Below are 9,458 nucleotides of genomic sequence, written 5' to 3'. Positions count from 1 at the left end.
GCAAAAATAAAATGTCAGTAGGAGTGAGGTGTAAACCAGGACATAGAACACTGAAGAGAAATCTTTGTTTCTAAAAGATGGTGTATAATAAATGAATGGCAGCCATATAGTCATGACAGCTACAAGTTTCATGGACTTTTATGTCTTGCATCTTTGGGTATGCCACAGGCATGGTGCGAAAAAACCCAATTTAATAAAAGCATTCAGCAGTGGAGGAGCTATAATGACTAAGCTTTTGAGTTCCACCTCTGCTTTTCGTGTAACCTTGGGCAAGTCAAGTCAACAGCTCGTGACATTAATCCCTCATTTGCAAATCAGAGACAATGGTCAACTTTCCTCCTAACAATCGTTTGTAGAAAATGAAATAGTACAAATTTTCAGAGATGGAAATACGTTTCTGATGTAGATGTTTTGATTGAAGTAAATGCTACATGAAGTACATGTAGCCATCTCTAGAAAATTTTATATAATAAAACTGGGTTTTTTGCCTCCAGGAGAATATTATCATTTTGGACCACCTACTCCAGACACATCCTTGATTTGGGACATAACAGACTTTTTTTTTTTTTTTTTTGGCCGTACGTGGGCCTCTCACTGCTGTGGCCTCTCCCGTTGCAGAGCACAGGCTCTGGACGCGCGGGCTCAGCGGCCATGGCTCACGGGCCTAGCCGCTCCGTGGCATGTGGGATCTTCCTGGACCAGGGCACGAACCCGTGTCCCCTGCATCGGCAGGAGGACTCTCAACCAATGCGCCACCAGGGAAGCCCCAGACTTATTTTTAACAAATTTTGATGAAAGGAGGCTGTTGATGTGTTAGGGGCTGTATAGTCCAGAAGCTTTATATCTGAAAAAAGATAGACCTTGAGAATACTAATTAACAAGCTTCTACTCGTTGAGTGGTCTCCTGTAGGCCTGGAGGAAACCTAGATGAATCACAGACCTATCCACTTTCTTAAGTGCTAAAGTCCTAACTATTTAAAACACTAACCAAGGGAATTCCCTGGCAGTCCAGTGGTTGGGACTCAGCGCTTTCACTGCCCAGGCTGCGTTCAGTCCCTGGTCGGGGAATGAAGATCCTGCAAGCCTCTCCGTGCGTCCAAAAGAAAAAGAAAAAAACACTAAGCGAAAGGTAGGTTGTGGTTCTTTGTGCTAAAACAAAACACTTGTCCTATTGAAAAGCCTTGGGAACTTAGGCTGAAATGGGAAGCTCAAGTGAATTGTATGTGGCTAATTTTGATTAGCAAATTTGAAGAATTTCTGTGACAAGGCCACATAAAATAATCCGTGCTTAAAAAGTTACTGATTGTCCTCCATCCCCTTCCCTTCAGAAATGCAAATTTATATTTTCTGGTTTAAACTACTGTATCTCTCCAGGGTCTGCTGGGTCCTCAGTATGCTTACTTATCAAGACCTTGGCTGAGCTCTGTCCTCTCTCCAGAACTCCAGCCTCAGAACACTTTCTCCAGTTCTCTGTCCTTGAATTCTCTTCAACCCATTTGTTGCCTTTCTAAGGCAACAAATTAAAACTTGGCTCTGGGGACTTCCCCGGTGGTCCAGTGGTTAAGAATCCACCTTCCAATGCTAGGGGACTTGGGTTCGATCCCTGGTTGGGTAACTAAGCTCCCACATGCCATGAGGCAACTAAGCCTGCATACCACAACTAGAGAGAAGCCCGTGCACTGCAACGAAGACCCAGTGCAGCCAAATGGCTGCATATTTCTCAGTCTTAGCTTTGGTTGACTATCAATTTAACATGCTAAATCAGTGTTCATACCAGCCTCACCATTTTTTCATATCAAAGTGTTTACTATTTAGTACTTTTCTTTCGAGTATTAGGAGTTTTTGTTTTTGCTGGTTTCTTTTGCTGTTTTGCTGCAAAGCTGCAGTGAATGTTTTTGTACATTTATCTTCATGTACTTGTGTTCCTGTAGGATAAATTTCTATATGTAAAATTTCTGCATCAAAGGGATCAAGTGTAAAATAGTGTCAGTTTGCCTCCAAAATATTGTAATTTATATGCCAACTAATAGTAGTAAGAGAAAGCTCCTGTTTCAGGAACTGTCATACTTGTCTTTTTATTAGCATCTACCCCAGCCTCTTACTTGTTAACACAGTTTTGCACATGGTAGTTAAGTTTTTTAAAATACTAACTTGAATTAATTGGTTTTAAATTCGATAATTTTCCCTTTCTATTTTTTAAAATTCTGTAGTCAAGATGTACAAGAGGATTCCAGTTTATCAGTACAGAACTGAATCATATTCAAGATTATACACTCCCACCCAACCCTGTGCTACTTCTCCAAAGAGGGAATTTGAGTAGAAAAAGATAACTTTTCTTCAACACACTATACCACTAGGTGCCGGAAAATACAGATCAATGACTCCTACCCCAGGTTTGTGCACAGAACAACTTGCACGGTTGTAAGCATGGTGCTGCACCTCTGTGTTTCTTAATTATGGTCTACTATCATTTATTGGAAAATATGAAGTAGTAAGCCTAAAATGATAATTAACATTTATTGAGCACTTATTATGTGTCAGGTGCTGTTAACTTTTAGTCAAACAGCCCTTTCTAACAAATACTATTATGCCCACTTTATATGTGAAATGCACGGAGAGGTTAAAGAACTTAGTGCCATTCCAATCATTAGGAATGCCTCTAATGCTAATGCTCTATGATTCTGAAAAGTGCAAGCTACTCTATGTTGAAACATTTTCTTAATAGCGAAACATTTTCTTAATAGCCTGAAGATAATTCAAATCTTATTGAAATATGTGGTGGTGGATATATGGATGTTCATTGTATTTTTTTCTGTATGCTTGAAAATAATCGTAATTAAAAGGTTTATTTTTTTTAAAGCAATAGCATGTATTTATTTTGCTTTAATTCTGTGTTCTTTATCTCTGAAAACTTCTAAGATCGTTACAACATTGTTGATCAACAAGTATTTGGGGAAACCCACTATGGGCACTTGTTAGATGACCAGGAGAACTCAAGGGAACAGAAGATTCAGCAGCAGCTGCCCTCAGAAAGGTTACAAAGTGAACTTCAAACCTCACACCCTCCTGGGATGAAGGTCTTTTTTAAATCTGTTTTGAGGAAGGGGAAATTCAGGGAAGCGCTAGTAGAGATCCAATAGAAGATGAGAATATGGAAATGATGAAGACAAAAGCTGCAAAGTGGAATTTGAATTATGGAAGAGAAATCATCCCCCTCCCTTCTTCTGAAGGAAGCAGAGAACAGCAGAAATAACAGCAGCAGAGACCTACCCTTGGCAGGTAATAGAGTTGTTAGTACATCTGCATCCCGTTGTACCCTGTATCCTCATCCTAAAACTGCTCTCCAACAGCTTTTGAAGCTTGGCAATTTTTTTTTCTTTTTAATAGCAGTTATTACCATCTGTTGATCACAGCAGCATTTAGATTTTTTGTTTGTTTTTGTTTTGGCTGCGTTAGGTCTTTGTTGCTGCGCATGGGCTTTCTCTAGTTGTGGCGATCGGGGGCTACTCTTCATTGCAGTTCGCGGGCTTCTCATTGCAGTGGCTTCTCTTGTTGCGGAGCACGGGCTCTAGGCGCACAGGCTTCAGTAGTTGTGGCTCACGGGCTCTAGAGCACAGGCTCAGTAGTTGTGGCACATGGGCTTAGTTGCTCCACAGCATGTGGGATCTTCCTGGACCAGGGATTGAACCCATGTCCCCTGCATTGGCAGCCGGATTCTCGGCCACTGGGGAAGCCCTGAGCCTTGGCAATTTGATACTCACTTGGAGCCATGCTGTGTCATAGAAGTGTGGGGAAGCCATCTTGTGAGTTCTTGGGGCCTCAAAACTCCTGCCTTCTTAACCTGAGCCGAGAAGCAGAGAAGGCCTTGGTTTCATAGCAAGAGTGAATGTTAAATGTGCCCGACTCCAGGGAAAAAAAAAATTGGTCAGACAACAAATGCATCTATTTATATCCTATAATCTGCTGGGCCAGCAACATGCTAATAACCAGCTGGGCATGACGGAGAGGCCACAAGCCGACTGTCAGAATGGGAAGATCCCTACACTAGTGGTCAATGAAAATAATCCACATGAAAGTGCTGCATAAGCCAAAACTGTATAAAGTATCCTTCCTGTTAGTATGAGCTGGTTTCACCACTTACTAGTTCATGTCCCTGGAGAAGTAAACCTGTGCCCTCTTAGAGCCTCAGTTTCTGCATCTATAAAATGGAAATAATAGTTCTCTGTTTATCTTAGGGCTCTTGGAAACTTAGGTGAGATCATTTATGCAAAAATTCCTTGTAAACTGGACAAATCTAAGGTATTATTACTCAAGATCTGTTCTAGTTAAAAACAGTAAGACTCGAGAATTATGTATGCCAGGGGAGAAGTCAGTGGGAGGGATTGGGGAACCTTGTGTGGCAGCCGCTAGCAAGCCATTTACCATCTATCCCTTTCTGGGCACACGGCTTGACCATATTCCTCAGCTTTGCTTGCAGTTAGATGTGACCATGTAACTGAGTTCTAGCCAATGGAATGGTAGTGATATACACCACTTGGAGGCCTGGTCCATAAAATCCCCCACTGCACTCCTCAGTGCCCCATCACCCTGCTGTTGGCTTGATGCAGACAAACACAGTAACCTTAGAAGCCAGTGTTAAGATAGAAAAGCTACAAGGTAAAAGACACCTGGGGCTCTGAATCACCACCAGTGGCTTGGAGAAGAGCTACCCACTGATCTAGAACTTCCATTTTGGATTTTATAGAGGAAGAAATAAACTTTTGCTACACTTGGGCCATTATATTAGCTTGAACCATATGAAACTGCCAATATTTGACTTTTCTACCTATATAAATGATCATTTCATATGATTCAACCTATTAGATATTCTTGTTTGTTTCAGCAACTAGTGCACCCTTAATAACACCATCTTAGATAAGGTCAGTCTTTTTATTTTATTTTAAGTAATTATTATTTTAAAAAATATTTATTTATTTGGCTGCACCAGGTCTTAGTTGCGGCATGCGGGATCTTTGTTGTGGAGTGTGGGATCTTCGTTGCAGCATTCGAACTCTTAGTTGTGGCACGTGGGATCTAGTTCCCTGACCAGGGATCGGACCTGGGCCCTCTGCATTGGGAGCACGGATTTTTAGCCACTGGACCACCAGAGAATCCTTTAACCTTTTTTAAAAATTGAACTATAGTCAATTACAATGTTGTGTTAGTTTCAGGTGTACAGTAAAGTGATACATTTATATATGTATTCTTTATGTTCTTTTTCAGGTTCTTTTCCTTTTTTTTTTTTTTTTTTTTTGCGGTACGCGGGCCTCTCACTGCTGTGGCCTCTCCCGTTGCGGAGCACAGGCTCAGCGGCCATGGCTCACGGCCCCAGCCGCTCCGCGGCACGTGGGATCTTCCCGGAACAGGGCACAAACCTGTGTCCCCTGCATCAGCAGGCGGACTCTCAACCACTGCGCCACCAGGGAAGCCCTCTTTTCCATTTTAAGTTATTACAAGAGACTGAATGTAGTTTCCTGTGCTCTAAAGTTGGTCCTTTTGTTTGAGGGTCTTTTAAAAACCATGTTCTCAGAGGTGGGACGGAAATTGGGATTGTTGAGCCCGTGGATAGTAAACTGCCTGCTTTTGGTTCAGATTCTGATGTAAAGATATTTGATTTGCTCCACAGAATGCTGGCCCACATAGTTTTAATTCACTGTCAAATCGAAAAAGTTGAATTCATTGCCGAATCAAAAATAACTGATTGTCATGCAGTCAAAATATTTTTTTTCATTTGTTTTTTTACCTTTTAAGAATCAACATAGCAAAGAAAAAACCCTAAAACCAAACTAAACAAGGCCAAAAGAACAGAACCTCTTTAATAGATAAATAATTAAGCTGTTTAGGTCTTAAAAGAGACAGAGAAATTTATAATTATGCAGGGAGGAGTTCTTTCTAAAATATAGGAAATTCAGAAAATGGGAAAAGGTTGATAAAATTGACCACATAAAAACTTGTATGGCAAAAATAGTGTAAAATAGTCAAAATATGACAAGGAAATGGTTTAATATGTAAAGAGGTTAAATTAATAATAAAAAGATAAATACAAATAACAGGTAATCCTAGAAAGAGTATACAAATGATCGATAAACGTAAAAGGAGTTATACCCTATCAAATTACCCTTATATAATAATAATACCCAGTGTTGACCAGATTGTCGGAAAACAGACATACATTATAGGTAAGAGTATAAACTGGTAGAAGCTTTTTGGAGGGCATTTGCTAACATCTATTAAAAGGGCTAATCAAGCAATGATATTGCTAGTTTAATGTACAAATATAGTCATAAACATCACTAAGATGTAGGTACTAGGATATATATTATAGCATTGTTCATATAGTAAAACAAACCAGAAACAACCCCAATAACCTATAAATAAGGGCCAGTAAATAATCATATGTCCAAAAACTGCAACCATTAAAATGCAGAAAAATCTCCAGGTACCTATTTAGTGGAAAAAGCAAAGTGCAGAACAGTGTGAAACCATTTGTGTAAAATCTTTGAAAGGATATATATGTAACTCTTTTCTTTTTTTCCACTGGACCCATCTACAAGAAAACTATTAACAGTTGCCACCTTTGGAGAGAGCAGTTGGAGATTTGGGGATCAGAGAATAGGGAGACAGATTTTTGCTTTCCATTCCTTTCTGTATCATTTCATTTTATGAAAACCATGTGCTTATGTTATTTTTCACATGTATTATTTTTATTTTTTTAATATAAAATAAACAAAGCCATAGTCCAAAGCTACCACAATGTACGTTTTATCTAAAGCTATGATACCGGCTATTTGTTTTGTTGTTTATTGGTTTAATTTTTTCCTGCAGAGGGCAGGAGGGCTATATATTTTCTGTTAGCTTTGTGATCTCACCAGTGTAATCACCAAGGCTTTGCAAATAAAGAACAAAGTGGGGAGTGTAAAGTAGGAATGAACAAATTATTTGAGATTCATCAGTTCTCCACATATTCCCTCCCTTAGTCCCCAGTTACTAGTCTTTATACTTTAGGCTGAGAAATCGCCCTATGGTTTTTAAGGTATTAAGGTCTCATCCCCATTTTATTATTGTTATTTTTTATTTACTTATATTTTGGCCACACTGTGGGGCACGCGAGGGATTGAACCCACACCCCCTGCAATGGAAGCAGAGCCTTCATCACTGGACTGCCAGGGAAGTCCCTCACCCCCATTTTATAGCAGAAGAACTAGAATCACAGAACAGAAGAGTTATGGTCACAGAATTATAACTCCAGCTTCCACCTGTTTAATATAATGGGAGAAACCTAATGTTTATGAAATGCTAGACTGGGGACCTAAGGGTTGTAGTTAAGTGTAAATTAAGGAAGATGATCTGATTTGATCTTAAATGATCTGTAATAATTTGAAAGAAAGCATAAATAGATATTAAGATTTTGTTATTCATTCTTGTTCTAGATGTGCTTTTCTTTCTCATGGTCTTACTTAGAGCTTTCCTCCATCTCTCGTCAATTCTTAGAATTGGGTTTTCGGGCTTCCCTGGTGGGGCAGTGGTTGAGAGTCCACCTGCCGATGCAGGGGACACGGGTTCGTGCCCCGGTCCGGGAAGATCCCACATGCCACGGAGTGGCTGGGCCCGTGAGCCATGGCCGCTGGAACCTGTGCTCCGCAACGGGAGAGGCCACAACAGTGAGAGCCCCGCGTACAGAACAAAAAAAAATAAAAAAAAAGAATTGGGTTTTCTTTCCTCTTCCCAAATCACAGATGTTTTCCCACCCTGTGAAATGTAGTGACTAGCTGGCCAGAGCTTACCATAATTGTGTTCTTCTGAAGGAAACCCTTTTTTTAACTGCCGGGAATTTCAGGCTCCAAACTGGGAGGTGAAAGGAGCATGCGGGGTCGGGGGGGGGGGGGGGGGGAGGGGGGAGGGGTGGATTTTTGGCATACTGCCAGGTAATTGCCTTCTTTTCCCTTCAGCCATCTGGAGGTGTCTGGCTGGAGGCCAAGGATAAAACCACAGCCTCCCAGGGCTGGAAGGGACAGACTCAGGAATCCTGGGAGGTTGAGACCAGTCATTTCCCTCCCTACAGACAGGACCTCTTTAAACCACAGCCTAGCCTAACTTTAATGCTTTCCAAAAGGAGAAATCATATAAACTCCATTGATCACATATCCCAGTGTTAAAAGCAGTATCATAAAACCTTTTCTTTCGTCTAAACCAGAGTTTGGCAAACTTTTTCTGCAAAGGATCAGTAAATATTTTAGGCTTCACAGACCATGTGATCTCTTGCAACCATTTAACTCTGCCCGTATTATGCAAAACCAGCTATAGATAATATCTAAACAAATGAGCTTGGCTGTGTTCTAATAAAACTTTATGGACATTGAAATTTGAATTTCATCTAATTTTACACGGCACATAAAATAATCCGTTTTTTCCCCAGCCATTTAAGACTGGAAAAACTATTCCTAGCTCATGGTCCATTCAAAAACAGGCAGCCGGGTAAAGTTTGTTGACTCCTGACCTAAACCACTGGTTTTCAGACTGCTTTGGCAAGTCCTCTGAGGGGTGAAAGAGCTGTTTGTACTAAGCTGTCCCCACTCAGGCTTCCATTATCCATTCCCCTTTTCTCTGTTTTATATATTGAACTCCCAGGTTCCGTTTTATTTAAAGAAGGTGTTCCATTGCCAAAAGTTTAAAAGTTACTGATCTAACCGGCATCTCCCTTTTGCAACTTAAGCATATTTTCTTTTGCTCTTCCTCAGTGGAGATGAATAGTTTGTTATGTAACTCATTTTAAGGGCCTCTCAAGAAATAATTAACCATTCAATCTTAAATAAGCCTTGTCTTTTCATCTACTTCATAGGTATGTCATATTTTGCCAATCCTTTATTTTGCATTTTTGATCTTTCTCCCCAAGTTCTCAAAGTCCTACAGAATTCTACAAAGTGAAATAATACTTCACAAGGAAGAGTACCTTGCTGCATATTCCAGCATCTTTTCTCTATTATTCAGGATGGCCAGCAGCACCATGGCCTGAGGGAGAGTCCAAATTGTGCTAGAAGAAAGAAACAAGTGGCAAGGCCAAGGAGACAGTGCTTGGAGTCCAGTCTGAGGACAGAGAGAGTCCCTACATGGGGAAAAAAGAAGTCCTGAAGGTCAGAATCTAGGAAAATCTTGAATGGACAAGAAACAAAGTGGTAAGTAGGTAGGAGAAAGCAATTCAGGATAGGTGCAACGGGGAACAAGGGATGCCTCAAGATCATCTCCTACGCCTCCCTGATACACAAATAATACATCATACATAATACATCATAGCATGTATATACTAAAAAGAATTAAAATCACCCATAATCCTACCACTCAGAAATAATAACTTAAAACTTTGGTGTGTGTCCTTCCAGAACTTTTTCTATGAACATGCATATGTATACATTTTATACATT

Source organism: Globicephala melas, chromosome 7, assembly GCF_963455315.2.
Source record: "Globicephala melas chromosome 7, mGloMel1.2, whole genome shotgun sequence".
Taxonomy (NCBI): Eukaryota; Metazoa; Chordata; class Mammalia; order Artiodactyla; family Delphinidae; genus Globicephala; species Globicephala melas.
The sequence above is the reverse complement of the archived record's forward strand: the minus strand, read 5'-3'. Positions refer to the sequence as shown.